Here is a 15,036-nt window from a genome sequence, read left to right as displayed (position 1 = left end):
AATTTAACGATATAGAGATGCTTTCGAGGTTCTGGGTAGTATCAATTATCTTCTTCTTCTTATTGGCATTACATCCCCACACTGGGACAGAGCCGCCTCGCAGCTTAGTGTTCATTAAGCACTTCCACAGTTATTAACTGCGAGGTTTCTAAACCAGGTTACCATTTTTTGCATTCGTATATCATGAAGCTAGCACGATGATACTTTTATGTCCAGGGAAGTCGAGACAATTTCCAATCCGAAAATAGCCTAGACCGGTACCGGGAATCGAACCCAGCCACCCTCAGCATGGTCTTGCTTTGTAGCCGCGCGTCTTACCGCACGGCTAAGGAGGGCCCAATCAATTATATGATTTACCAATTCTTCCTTTTGGTCATTTTTTTACCAAACAACATTTTTAGAATCGCCAACTATATTTATTAGTTTGACAATTCCTAATCGAAAGTTGGAGCAAATTGTTTTCTATCATAATCACAGTCCAGATAAATGATGTCAAAAATTCCATCCTTGTGGCCACAAAACGATTTACCTTTGTCTTACTTAAAATCAAAGGGAAAATGCGACCCAAAAGGAAATCTCCAGCAACGGCACTCGTCAATAACAACTCCGCCACGATTGAGACATCATCGTCGCCATCACGCCGCCGTGGATTTCCACCAAGAAGTCACTCCACATTTGATTGAGAGCACTCTCGTTACGCGCGATGACGACGATGACTCGTCGTTACCTTTCATTTCGATCCACTTCGCTTACATCCTTCCACGACACGGTTTGGGGTCCGACGACAACAGATCCGTACCGACCCCTGTGTGTATGAGTGCGCCGGGAAGCGATAACGACAATTGCCGGGAGTATCGAAATGAAAGAGATCATTAAAAGAAATAAATATTTTTCATTATTTTCCATCGCCGTCGCGTCGCGTTGGGTGGAAGCCGATGACTCCGTCCGACTACCACCAACGATGTCAACTTGCGAAGCTAAACGTTTGCTCTTTAGCAACGGTGGGTGGTGTTTTCTCTCGCTTCCATACGCCACGAGGCGTCTGGCGAAAAAGGAAAAGCGTAATGGTTTCGATAATAAACACATCTCTTCTCCCTTCGGACGTGATTAGAGGCCCCATTAGTCGCACTGTCTAGGGATGAAGGTCGCGAGTGTTGAGTCATTTTGGCGTACGTCAAGGATCAATGATGGTTATGTTTACATGTGCCTACAACAGAGCAGGTTATCCCTTTGATATTTTTCACATGTTCTATGCGATTGCTTGAGAGGTAGGTACACCCAAGCCTTTTTACACGGTTTGGTTTCAGTCAATTGAGACCTTTAGCGTCAATGGAAATTGAGTTAACCCCATGAAAAATCACAAAAATCAAAGAAGATTCATTTAGAATTTAAAAAGCAGTGGAAGTTCAGGTTAACCGAGAAATTAATTAATTTCAACTGGGTAAAAAACCTAGTGTAGGAAGTATATGAGATAGCACTGAAAAAAAGCCCATTTCAAAAGTTAATCGAAAAATAATTTAAAAATTGTAGGAATGAAAATAAGCGTGCAACCGAAAGACCTGTCAGCGAAAAACGATCAGTTTTGAAACGGTTTTGCGAGGAAGTGCATGTGTTTCATGAAAAGACGCTTCGAAAGTGTCGGGTTCACGACACAACCGGATTGGTGTTGTGCACCATAAAGTACTCTATACAATAGGTTATCGGAATGTTCACCTTATTTAACGTATGTATGGTAATGGAATATTAGTTGCAGAAACAGTCGAACAGTCGACATCTGGATCTAAAGGCCGACACCCTACCATCGGTGCTACTTAGCAACTCTTGAAAGGCATCACAATTTCACAATCATAATGTAGTTGAAAGTTTAGTATTGACATGAGCTTTAATATTACAAAATACGATACATACTACATTTATACGATTTGAGTACTACATTGTTGCTTGTATAAAGATGAGTTGAATCGTACATGGAAACTACATATGATTATCCCGAAAATGTTAATGCATAATTACGATTACGCAGCATTCCAAATGATTCTGCGCACCTTTTAACGATGTTGTAATGTCAACAACAGTAATGTTTTTTTTTCACCGTTTTTACCTCCGGGATATTTTAGATTTTGATTGTTATTAATATTAGAGCACGAAGTGGTAAGCAGCGGAGTATTATATCAGCGATATTGGCATCCAAGCACAACGAAGGAATAAAGTAAGTGAAAATAAATTATTTATATCTGTAAGGTTCAGTGGCCTTCGATAAACACGCAGTAGAAAGTAGTCATATACGTACAACGCTCATCAATATGCGACTTGCATAACAACTCGCGTCTGTATTAACGACATTAGCGATATAATCCGATTACATTGATATTGTTTATATTAATTCACAACTTTTTCAAATACAATCGTAAATATGCCATACTAAGGTATTTTATACGATAGTAATCATACTTTGGACTTCTTTATAAGTGCTAATATACGATTGTGACATTAATTAGCATCATATGCGACAAAATTTCTCTTTCATATACGACATGTGGTTGACTGGGTATCATGTGCCATTATAGTTTGTCTTATTCATATCATATCTTGATATTTATATGATATTTCGTGTATAAGCAGTTGATACTTGCCTCATGGCATTAATCTTTCATAAATATTGACAGTTTTAGATTGGTAGTTATTCCATTCTAATCAAAACGAGAGGAAGTTGATTGAAATCTAGGAACGGATAATTCTTGTTTAATAAAGATTATTCACTTTATGGCTCAGGCGTATTTTACCACTTTACAGAGCCACAACTCTCTATGTAATGAACAATCATCTTGTTATTAACAGTAAGTAAGAGAGGTACATAAACGTATTCGTGTTCCTGATGACTCGAGGTTATGTTTACAATATTTAAGGGTGGACATGGCTTAGTATTCGGAATAAGGAATTTCAACTGCATCCGAGAATTTTGCGTGGTAAAATGGAAAAAAAAAACATTCAAGTAAAGGGAACTTCTCGAACCAACCACTCAGTCATGACTTGGGTCCTCGACATCCTGCCACGGGATGCAGCTTTTAACGTAAAACTTTTTTTTATTCACTCGGGTTGGGGCTAGTTTTCTACTAGTTTCAACCTCAAAGCTGTCGGGTTTGCGCTTTGTTGTTTCTCAGTTTCGTACCGGGTGCAACAATACAACTCTTCTTCCCAAGACGTCGAGGACTCATGGAGTGTACATTAATTTTCTTAGCAAAGCCACTCCCAACGATTTGTCAATCATCTTTCCCCCTGAATGTGAAACGGTTGGTACGGCTGTCCCCGTTTCTTCCTTTCGTAGATTCAAAACTCTTCGTTGATCATGTTATTTATTACTAAATAATCTCATTGCCAGGGAGTTCTGGATTTTCTCCCAAATTCAAGCCTGCACGGTGGACCTGGCCGTTTCAATACTTGTGTCATATTTATGATATGCTGCAAATATTAATGCAGACAAGAAAATGCTCGGGGATACAACCGACATTTCCAGGATGCTTTTCAATACTGGCTGTGCATGTGCTAAGACAAGGGTGCAACAATACAACTGTTCTTCAACTGGCAAAACCATATATGGGTGGAATGAAAAAGCAAAAGAAAAAAAATCAATAAAAATGCGCGTGGAAATCCATTTTTTAAGATTTTTTCAAGCAGATTTGAAGGAAATTTAACCGGTCGTGCCCGGTTTTGCCCTTCAGATCTAATACAAAAATACTTTCCAAATATGTTCGGGAATTCAGAAATTATTTCAGGATGTTTTCCTAGGGATTGTGTCCTAAATTAGGTCGGAAGAAGGAATAAATGGAATATTTGGATAACGCCATTTATAATATGATAAGGAGTATCTTAATGCCATTGCTCATACCTTTAATTTTCTTTCTCTAATTCAATACGTAATAAAGCTCGAAATATGAATAGGATATGTGAATTCCTCCCAAAACCCATGCAGAAAATTCATTAAGAATCTTTTCTATACTGGTAAAAAAATTGTGGAATACTGAAGATTTTTTTTTTCTGGAACGGTATCCAGAATTTCTCAGGAAATTTAGCTTTATTTGAGTTTTAAAAAAATTCTTCCAAAACCCACCCTAGAAGAGAATTCTGCCAGAGGTTTATATGAAAAAATACCGGCCTTGGAAAATTCATTTGGTATTCGTTTGAAAAATATGAGATTGATTTTTTGAGGAGTTCTTCCAATTATTGATCGAGATTTATTCTAAGAAGTCATTTGAGATTCTTTAAAGTTCTAAGTGAATTTTGTCAGATATTCCTTCAATGATTCTTTCAGGGATTTCTGCTTGAGTTCTTATATCCATTCCTTGATAAATTCTTCCAAGCATTCCTTGATAAAATCTTGCAGGCATTCCTTCATAAATTCTTCCAGGAATTCCATCGGCAATTTTTCCAGGGGTTTATTTGGAAATTCTCCTAACAATTTCTTTAGGGATTCTTCATGGAATTTCTTTGGGTATTCTTCTAGTCATAACTTTGGACTCCCTTTCAAGAACTTGTCCAGAAATTCCTCCAGGAATTCCTGTGGAAATTCTTCTTGTAATTCCTCCAGCATTTACTTATCTTAATTCTTCATGTAATTTCTCCAGAAATTGCTGATGAAATTTTTCCCGAAACTTCTCCAGGAATTCTGCCACGATACACCTCATCCTAGTGGATTTTTCTGAGGAATTCCTGTACATACTTTTGTAGGACTTCCTGGAGAAACCTCAGAGGATTTCCTTAAGGAATCTCCGAAGAAATTATTGAAGGATTTGCCTGATGATTCCTTGAAAGGAGGAAAATTCCTTTACAGTCAAACCTCCATGAGTCGATATTGAAGGGACCATCGACTCATGGAAATATCGACATGTGGAATAGGAAATCTTTGGAAATCTGTTTAAATGGACCATCACAGTAACCCAGAAAATATTTTTTAATATGGGATAATTTGCTTCCATGAGTCGATATCGAGTCATAGAACATCGACTCATGGAGGTTTGACTGTAGTAACTTGCTGGGGAATTCCTTGAGGAACTGAGGAACTTGAGTTCCTGATTGCGCTTCCGGGGAAATTACTAAGGGGACTTCCGGGGTAGTGCCTGAAGCAACTTCTGTAGGAAGTACTGAAGGAACTTCCGGAGCAATTTATTACGGACCATCATGAAAGAGTCTAAATATGGCTGTCACAATGACCGCTCTTGCATTCACCTCGCATTTTAAGGGACACAAGTCTCAAATAATAGGTGATTAAAAAATCTGAAAAATCACTTGCATTCTGCAACGAACGCACGAAGGATGAAATAAAAAAAATGATATTCACCGATTCCTGCACTTTGTTTTTTGAGGTATGTGCATCTAAAATCGGGATATAGCTTTGAAATTAAATGCTAACGGTTTTTGCATGAAAAAACTTTCGGAGGAATTCATGCTTAAGTTCCTTCAGGAATTCCTTCGAAGTTTTGCATGAATTCCTGGGGTAAGGAGTAGTAAAATTCCTGGAAGAATTCGAAGTTTTCGGACGAATATTATCTAACAAATTCCGGAAAAAAACTGGTCTAGTTTCGGAGGAAATTAAATTTGAAAACTGAAAACTGCGGGGAGAACTTTGAAAGAATTAGCTGCTTTGAATAACGAAGGAATATTTGGAGGCATTTTATCTGGAGGAAAAGTGGAGTTTCCATATGGAACTAGAAGAATTTTATTAGAAACTTCTGGAAAACTGTTGGAAGATTTCCGTCTTTAACTCCTGAAAGATTTCCATGGAGGCTTGCTGGCGAAATTTGAGCTAATACTCTAATACGATATCCAGGATCAATCTCAGGAGGATTTACTCGCTTTGTACAGGAACTTACAGACGACTTCTAGGAAAAACTGCTTTTAGAAGATTATCAGGAGGGAATATCGGTAGGAAAAAAATATTATAAAACCACTCTTGTTGGAATATTGAACGATTGGAATTTCAAGAAGAATAATTCTTGGATGAATTTTTGTTGAATAGAGGAAGGTTTGGTTTTGGAAAAATGTGCGCAGGATTATATAACACAATTAGATACATATAGCTGATAAGAATTTGAAAAAAATATACGATTGGTCGTTTGGATCAATCACACAATACAAAATGAAACAAGCCGTCTTAAAGTAACTTTCGCAATCCACGAAAATCAGAGCGCGTTTTCATCATGATATGATTTCATACAACATACTGCCAATGTTCAGAGATCATGTATTACGCATCAAAATATTGGAAAACTTTTCTCCATCAGCCATCAGCAAACTCCAAAAAATGACAAAAAATGTGCCAGTGAATTTAAATGCTATCTTCCCCGCGCATGATTTGCTGCAATATTCGAAGCTCTGAAGATGTTGATGCAAAACAATTTTTTGTCATTTTTTGGAGTTTGCTGATGGCTGATGGAGAAAAGTTTTCCAATATTTTGATGCGTAATACATGATCTCTGAACATTGGCAGTCAAAAAACTGTATGTAGGGTAAACTGGGGTAATATGCACCCCCGGGGCAAAACGACTTTTGATTTTTTTAGCGGTGTTCCAGGAATATTTTCAAGAATGTTTACTACACCCAACCAGTGGATGGCAGATTTTAATACAGTTCTGCATAAGAACCTTACAGAAACTGTATAATAATTGGGCATGTACAATATTTGTATAAAAAGCTTACAGAATTGTATATGCCCAGATATTATACAATAATTGTCAGATTTGGTTTTTGGGTGTACTGAATTGGTAGTTCGAGATCCGAACTAAATGCTCTGTAGTAAATACTATCGAAAAACTGCCGAAAATGTTCTAAAAAAAGTCAAAGGGTCGTTTTGCCCATTGCATATTACCCCAGTTTCCCCTATTCGATTTTAAAAACAATCCTATTGTTATCCAAAACTAAATGCACTCGCGTTTTCAAGAACACCCCATTCAAAACGAAGGCCACGCACAACTGTCATTTTTTATTGTTTCAGATTTGCTGCGCCGCAGCATGCGTGCAGCATGCGTAGCTCCGGTTTTGAATAGGGTGTTCTTGAAAACGCGAGTGCATTTAGTTTTGGATTCCGGATAGCTTGTCCTTAATGTAAGAATGTCAGATTGCGTGTGAAACTACCCGCGAAACTGCGGCTCCTCCACAGTATAATCTAATAAAGGACCTGTCAGATTGTGCGTGAAGGATTTACCTAGTCTCGAATGTTATCACAATCTCCTAAACACCTTTTATTTCTCTAAAGGAATGTTTATCACAGGTTCCAAAATCATCCAAAAGTTGCTCTCTGGATGCGTCATTATCCGAGCAGAGCCAAACTACGAGTTCGATATCATCACATGTAATCTACATAAGTTGCAACAGAAAATAAAACTGTCATTTCTATTAATAATGACTCTGATACAAAGCTCTTCAAATGTTCATCGGTTCATGGAAATCGTTCCATTTTGTTGTTTGTGTGGATTTTCAAATCAGTAAATGCCGGCAGCAGAACAGTTAATATTGCCCCAAACCATCACGCCGTTCCGAAAACGTCCAGCAAATTAAAACGTTCGATCCACTTACCGAACTGTTAACAATGTTGCAGTAATGAGTGTCGATCACCTCTTCATTAAACTTCGTTTCATTAGTACAGAACAGCGGACAGGATCGTTTGATATGTGCTTTTTCAGCACGTGATGTTGGTAACTCCTTTTACTGAACTCAATGGTGTGTATTACTGCTGCTATTGATGATGCTAACAATGATGCTAATGATGATGATGATGATGCTGATGACGGTAGCCCACCTAACTAACAAACCAATCATTATGTGTAGGCACCAACCCCTTACCGCCGCGCCGATAAGTCCAAGTGTTCCCGTACCTTTCCATAGGAATGACAAACGAAGAGCCAATTGAAATCCGTTCGGTTGGGTTGGTCCATCGGAAACATAAAACTCACGTAGGGGCCGAAGGTATCATTTGCTTGGCGTAGAGGTAAAAACGCTTTCATAAAAGTTACAAAATTAAAAATCTCACAAAACATACTATTTCATGATCATGATTTCTATCATCACTGACCATATTGTTTTTAAGCCTGTACAAATCTTGATTTTAGAATTAGTCAGCATTTGAAGGAGTTAGAAGCAGAGGGGTGTGAGTGACATTTAGGTCAAGCTAAATAATATTTAAGATCTTTACATTTTTTTCAAAACTAAGTTTTTGTCACTTACACCACTGCATTTGACCTCCTAATTTGAAGTATAGAACAGAAATCAGAAACAACATAAAAGGGTGCTACACTAATTACTTACCACTAGGTTTTCTGGATTTTCAATCATTTCGATATCCCCATATGAAGACTTATTTTGTCATGTAAATATTTTTTTTTGTATGAAACGTTAGAAATTGGCAAACGAGGGTTCTGTAACAAGCGAACGGAACTAAACGTATTCGACAGTCTTCCTCGTAAGGCGTCTATTCGAAGATATTAAAATCTTTGCTTAAAGCAAAGTCGGATCAAATTTCGATCATTATATTACATTCCAAACTACTTGTTTCTCTCAATTCCGTACGATCCGTTTCAGCCCATTGCCCTGTGCGTATGTAGTTATGTTATCCTCAATCGATGACGGCCGCCGGCTTTCTGGTGGGAGTTGGTTCGACGATCAACGGCTGCTGGGTGTGGGGACGGGCACCCAGAGAGGATGTTTTGTGGTAATGAGCGTCAATTCTTTGGCCCCGATGGCCGGTTGTATTACCTACCTATGTGTGGCTGCTGCTGCTGAGCCCGATGAGCGATGGAAGAAACGTGCCCAAATTAGCAAAACAGCAGCAGCAGACGCAGCATTTGCAATGGCTGTTTGTAACGAAATTGTAACATTGTAGCCGGTTCGGAATTGTAGGTTTCGATCGACCGGCTGGTCGATTGGTGGCGGATAGAGAACGAGGTAAAATCGTTGATGTTTGTGGGTATAATAATTAAATTGCTATCTCTGACTTGCGATCGATCCCACCGAGAGATATCTGATTGTTACAATGTCCGCAGAGGGGGAAGGATCGTGAGCCGAGTACTGGAAAACAATGCACAATGGGATATAGCTTGGAACTAGTTGGAAAGAAATCCAAAGCAATATATATTGAGTGCCTCTTTTATGAATCTACTTCTACCTCCTTTTGGATCTTATACTGATGCTTAGTGAATAATCTTATTCTATCTTATGGTTAACTAAATCATCACATAACAGCTGCTTTTCAAAGCTCTTTTATTTTCTATACAGACCTTATTACTAAATGTACAAGTAGGATCCATTAAGCACATAAGAGCACGCTACCTGTTTTGCAGAATCATTACTCTTCAAAGCTTAAAATTCTTTAAGAATATAAAGCAAGCTTCTATGAATTTGAATGAACTTTCAATAAGTAACAACCCTAGTAACATTTTGGTTTTATGCTGGTTTTATAACACTCTTGTAGAGTAAATTATGGTGCGTTATAAAACTTAAAATGTTACTTGGGAAACTTATTGTAAACTTCACGGACACCTTTAAATCTCTATCATGGACTATTAAATTAATAGCTTCACAAAAAAAAACATCATTATGTAGGCGAAGCCGTCCGGAAGTATGTTAGCGCTTGTTTGGAGGGGATAATCAACCCGAGAAGTGCGACATTCCGTCGATTCGATTCTTTCGATCAAATCAATCGATTCTTCTTCTAACCGCCATTGCACCGGCGTAAATCAACGAATTTTCTCTTGGCAGCCAACGCTTGAGTGCAGCCGGCTTAAGTAAACAAGGATCAAGTTGACGTAATAAAATCCTACTTAAGTTTAGCTTTCAGTCATGACTACGTTGTGATTGATTCCCATTCTGTTAAAACCAAAACCATACTTGTCAAACCCGAAACTGTTTAAACCTGAGAATTGTATGTAGGAAGATCGAGTTGTTACGCTTCATTTATTTATCAATCACATCAATCAGTCGTGGTAATGTTAAAAAATGCACCGTTATTTAATTCGACTTAATTTTGGTACCCTTGACTTAGAGTTTTTGTACCCTTGGCTTCTGACAAACTTGAGATTAAATTTGCTGAGAAGTTTGCTAAAAAAAACTAGGTTGTCCTTACACATAAAACAATAAACAAAGTGGCTGCATTCGAGTATTCAAAGAATACAATGATCGTGTAGCATTTTGACGTGATTAGGCTAGCTGTTACTTTAGTCGAGCGACATTTCAGTAGTACTTTTATAATGGGGTGGTTTGCATCGAAACGGATCTTAACCCAGTAAGCTGCCCTAAAGTTCGCCCAATTGGGGAATATTTTACAATTCTTTGGCGGCAGCTGTATACGACTGGAAAAGTGACTCGGGATACTGGAATGAAGAAATGATCAAGAAAACATGGCTGCAAGTTGAAAAAAAGATTGTCAAGCAAACTTCGTCGTTCCCTTCGTTGACTACCTTTTTTTAATTTTTGCTAGTGTGCCAATATATTCAAACGAAGTGTTTCCAAAGTAATGTACCATAAACACCCGCACCAGACTGTTATTCTTTGATCAAAAATTAGTCAAGGAACAAACATATGATATTATTTTTTCACTGATGAAGACAGCAACTCCGTGTTGAAACGTTATTATTATTATTTAATCAGACTAAGGCCGAAGTGGCCTGTGCGGTATATAAGAGTCTTCTCCATTCGGCTCGGTCCATGGCTACACGTCGCCAACCACGCAGTCTACGGAGGGTCCGCAAGTCATCTTCCACCTGATCGATCCACCTTGCCCGCTGCGCACCTCGCCTTCTTGTGCCCGTCGGATCGTTGTCGAGAACCATTTTCACCGGATTACTGTCCGACATTCTGGCTACGTGCCCGGCCCATCGCAGTCGTCCGATAGATGATGTGTGGGCACGTTGTATTCGCGGCATTTCTGCAGTACTTGGCGAATGGCGAACACCTGGTCCGTGGTGGAGCGTTCGCCCATAAAACCCGCCTGGTACTGCCCCACGAACTCCCTTGCAGTTGATGCTAGTCGACGGCATAAAATTTGGGAGAGTACCTTGTAGGCGGCATTCAGCAATGTGATTGCGCGGTATTTGCTACAATCCAGCTTATCGCCCTTTTAGATGGAACACACGACACCTTCCATCCACTCCTGCGGCAAAAGTTCCTCCTCCCAAATCTTGGTAATGACCCAGTACAGCGCTCTAGCCAGTGTTTAAATAGCTCTCCTGGTAGTTAGTCAACCCCAGCAGGGGCTTTGTTGTTCTTCAGCCGGCCAATCTCCTCTTGGATTTCCTGGAGATCCGGAGCCGGTAAAATTACGTCCTGCGCGCGTTCTCCCAGGTCCATCACCATACCGCCATCTTCGTCTGCCACATCGCCATTCAGGTGTTCTTCGTAGTGCTGCCGCCACCTTTGGATCACCTCACGCTCGTTCGTAAGAAGGTTCCCGTTTATGTCCTTACACATATCAGGTTGTGGCACGTGGCCCTTACGTGAACGGTTTAACTTCTCATAGAACTTTCGTGTGTTATTAGCGCGGTACAGTTGCTCCGTTTCTTCACGGTCTCGATCTTCCTGCTGGCGCTTTTTCCTCCGGAAAATCGAGTTTTGTCTGTTCCGCGCCCGTTTGTATCGTGCCTCGTTCGCCCTCGTGCGGTGTTGCAGCAATCTCGCCCATGCTGCATTCTTCTCTTCCACTAACTGCTAACTGTGTTGAAACGTTGGACAAATAAAAATCTTGTTTCAATCCTCAAAGACTGAGTTACAGCACCTTGACGGTGAGTAGACCTCTTTTCTTCTTGATGGAGGTTTTCAGCCTCTGCCACTGTAGCGAGCCGCGATTGAAGTTCATCATTACGTAGCCAAGCGATTCCATGTCGTCCCGGTGTCTCTGTTCGATCCTGAGGTGATCGATGATCGACGCGTAGCGCGCAGTTCCGGTCTGTTTCTTGTCCTCGCGGTACATTATGTGGATGCGCGTCCAGATGTCTTGATACTTTTTAGTGAGGCCAAAGTCGATCATGCAAAGTTTGTTGCAGTGCCGTTCGATGCCCACGAGGAAGTCTGGTTGGATATCCCCATGGATGAAATTTTTCATCGGCAAATATTCGAGACGGCCAATCATCTGATCCATTAGTCGTTCTGATCGTGAAGTAACGATTACAGAAGTTGAACAGGTTTGCTGGGGAAGGTCCGAGTAGGTCTATCAACAAGCGTTGTAACTCCGCTCCTGACCAAAATACCAGATGTGTGGAATACCAACGCCGTCGTTCCGAACCTTGTACAGTCCACGAGGCTTTCCATTTTGAGTGCCAGTTATTCGTCATTGGTAATGTTAATGCCCAGGTAGATGTCACCGAACAATCAGGATCTGATCTTCCGTATATGATGGTGGCGGGAGGATTGCTGCCTCTTCCTGGTAGGGTGGGGGGACACTTTCGTATTTCGCTTCCGGTTGCCGATCGATCCCTACCTCTGCCGTCGTTGTTTCTCTTTGACCACAGCACGCCCTTCCTTACCGAATGCTAGTGATGTGCCTTTCGTTAGGACCACGATTTTTTTACTTCTTAAATGGAGGTCTTCTCAATCGAACTATTTTTCACTGGATTGAGTGATGCAAATCGTGTATCGATTCGAAATTATATTAAAAGATGGTTCTGGCCGAACCGTTCCTGGCCGTACGCAGTTGGGAGATAACTTGCTGATCTTTACAACTGACCAAGTCGCTCCAATGTGCAGTGGCCCTTTTAATGATCGGCAGACAGGCAGTATCGATAGCCGACTACAACCAGTATGTTCGCTGCGATGCTTCAAAGCATCCCGCAGTGCTATGGAATCCAGGCAATACTCGCTCCTCATGGTTGCGATCACGCTGGCAAAGTCAGTGAGGATGAGGGCCGGGTAATCCGACGGTGTGGTGAGCAGCGATGGACAAAGTGGCCGTCTCAGAAGAGAAAATACTGCATTGCTTCGGGAGGCTATTTGAAACGGTTAAATTATTTCCGGTAACCCTAATACCTACTCCCACCATCAATACATATATGTACCTTTGTTCGCATTCAACGAATTGAGTGTGTAGAAGTTCTGCCACTGACCCACGGAGTATCTCTGTGTTTTCTCCTCTGTTGAAACGCATCAGAATGGTGTCGTTGATGAAGGCTGTAGAGGATTGTCAGCCCATCGTTTCATCCAGTAGACGTTTGCCCCTGAGGGAAACCGAAGCTGGCCATCGCGCGCAGTATCCGGCTTTGCGGCATAATACCACTTACACGCGATGCAAGAATGGTAAATTCATGCTTCAGCACAAGCAGATTCAGGGTGCGGTGGGTAGACGTGTGGACCAAGTTGGCCCTTGTATGGCAGCTAGGGGGTCCGCGACGTTAGGCATAAAGAAGTTAGGCATAATGGACGTAAGGCATAACGGACGTTAGGCATAATGTACATTATGTATAATGGACGTTTAGCATAATTCTGCCTTCTTTATGTCATAGGCTGTTCTTTGGGTCATTTTATGCCTAACGTACTTATGCCTAACGTCTTTATGTCTAACGTACTTATGCCTAACGGGGTATACTCCAGCTAGGGTAGTCGGTATTGGCCATTTTTGTCAAATTCCGTTATTCGGTATTTGATGGAGTCATTGCCGGTAATACCGGTAGAATACCGGTTTTTGTGAATATTTCATTAGCATTAGCATTTAGCAGTTCGCACAACTTCGTAGGTGGTACAAGCCAAGATTATTGTATGAGAGTAGCATCACTTTCATCCGTTACCACAGATATTGATTTGGGACTAATCACTAACTCTTAGATGGAAGCAATGTACTCTCCAATAGTCGAGATCTGTCCTGGCCACGTCCTTGCGAATGCTGAGGAAAGGGAAGGATGATTTGTTGGACACCTACTTAAGAAAGATGCAGAGAACTCTACGACCTCTCATAGGTGCCACGGGAGGTTTTGGGATTGTGTGGAAGGTTATAACAGTAGGAATCGTTTTGGTATAACGTGAAACACAGAAAGAACTTTGATAGAAATATCAAAGTAGGAAAGGGTCGAGCCTGGAATTGAACCCACGACCTCCTGCTTATAAAGCAGAAGCGGCAGCCACTAGACCACCGAACTCGTCTGGTTTTTGTGAAAATTTCAGGTTGTAAAAGAAAAACTTTTGATTTGGAGTTTTGGATGAAAAACAATATTTATTGACAAACTTCAAATGTTAAAATTGTTGCTTGTTGAGCTGGGCAAAGCGAAACTTAAGTAGACGTTACATACTGAGCGACTCATCTCCCAATCCGCATTGGATTTTGTTAGCAATGTTGCCAACTACTGAGAATGCCCTCTCTGGTTCAACCGAAGTAGGACGAATGGTTCCAAGACCGTCGAAAATCAGTGTCAAATACTTGCCCTTAATCCCTTCCGATTCATAATAGGAGAATTCCTTACGGACAGTATGCAAGGATCCTGGCGTCAACGTATTTGCCATCAGCAACGCTACAGTCACTTCACAAGTTTTCCAGAAAAATATTTAAAAAGGCATCTTCTTCGTACCGATCGTCAGGTATGGTCGTTGTCTCAGTTTCAACGATCGCATCAGGAATGATTAGACGCTTCAAGATCCTATACACACTAAGTTTGTCTTTCTCAAGCTCGGCAAAATCGGGCACCGCTGTAGCGCAGTAAATTTAAAAACTGAATCTCGGCAGAAAATTTCGCTTATTACCGATTTCAGCAAAATATTCACCGTATCTCAGCAATTGAAACGTCATGTTTTCTGAAAGTCAGCGGTGCCCACCTCGGGAAAATATACAAAAAATGCTGAGATTTCGGCGAAAAAAATTGTGTACGCTTGCTTAATTCAAGTAGCTGTGGATGCCTCGAAGAAAATGCCAAAATCGTTTCTGATTAATTGCTTCACGGCAGAATTATTCAAAAAAGCAACGGCGTATTTTGGATCGTCTTTCTTGGATTCATTCCAAAAAATCATCGAAATAGTGGCGAAAATTTCTGTGGCTTGATTTGATAATAGTTCCAACGTAAATTGGAACACCAC

At 40.5% G+C, this 15,036-nt stretch overlaps 1 protein-coding gene and 1 pseudogene across 3 annotated transcripts in view; one reads left to right on the top strand and one right to left on the bottom strand.

The window, feature by feature from the left end:
* Positions 1-15,036, top strand: part of LOC134213340 (LIM domain transcription factor LMO4) — a 113,682-nt gene that overhangs the window by 56,495 nt on the left and 42,151 nt on the right. The window lies entirely within an intron of this gene.
* On the bottom strand, positions 11,750-12,846 carry LOC134216646 (casein kinase I-like; annotated as a pseudogene).

The sequence above is a fragment of the Armigeres subalbatus genome, chromosome 2, assembly GCF_024139115.2.
Source record: "Armigeres subalbatus isolate Guangzhou_Male chromosome 2, GZ_Asu_2, whole genome shotgun sequence".
Classification (NCBI taxonomy): Eukaryota; Metazoa; Arthropoda; class Insecta; order Diptera; family Culicidae; genus Armigeres; species Armigeres subalbatus.
This window is presented reverse-complemented; position numbering and strand designations above follow the sequence as displayed.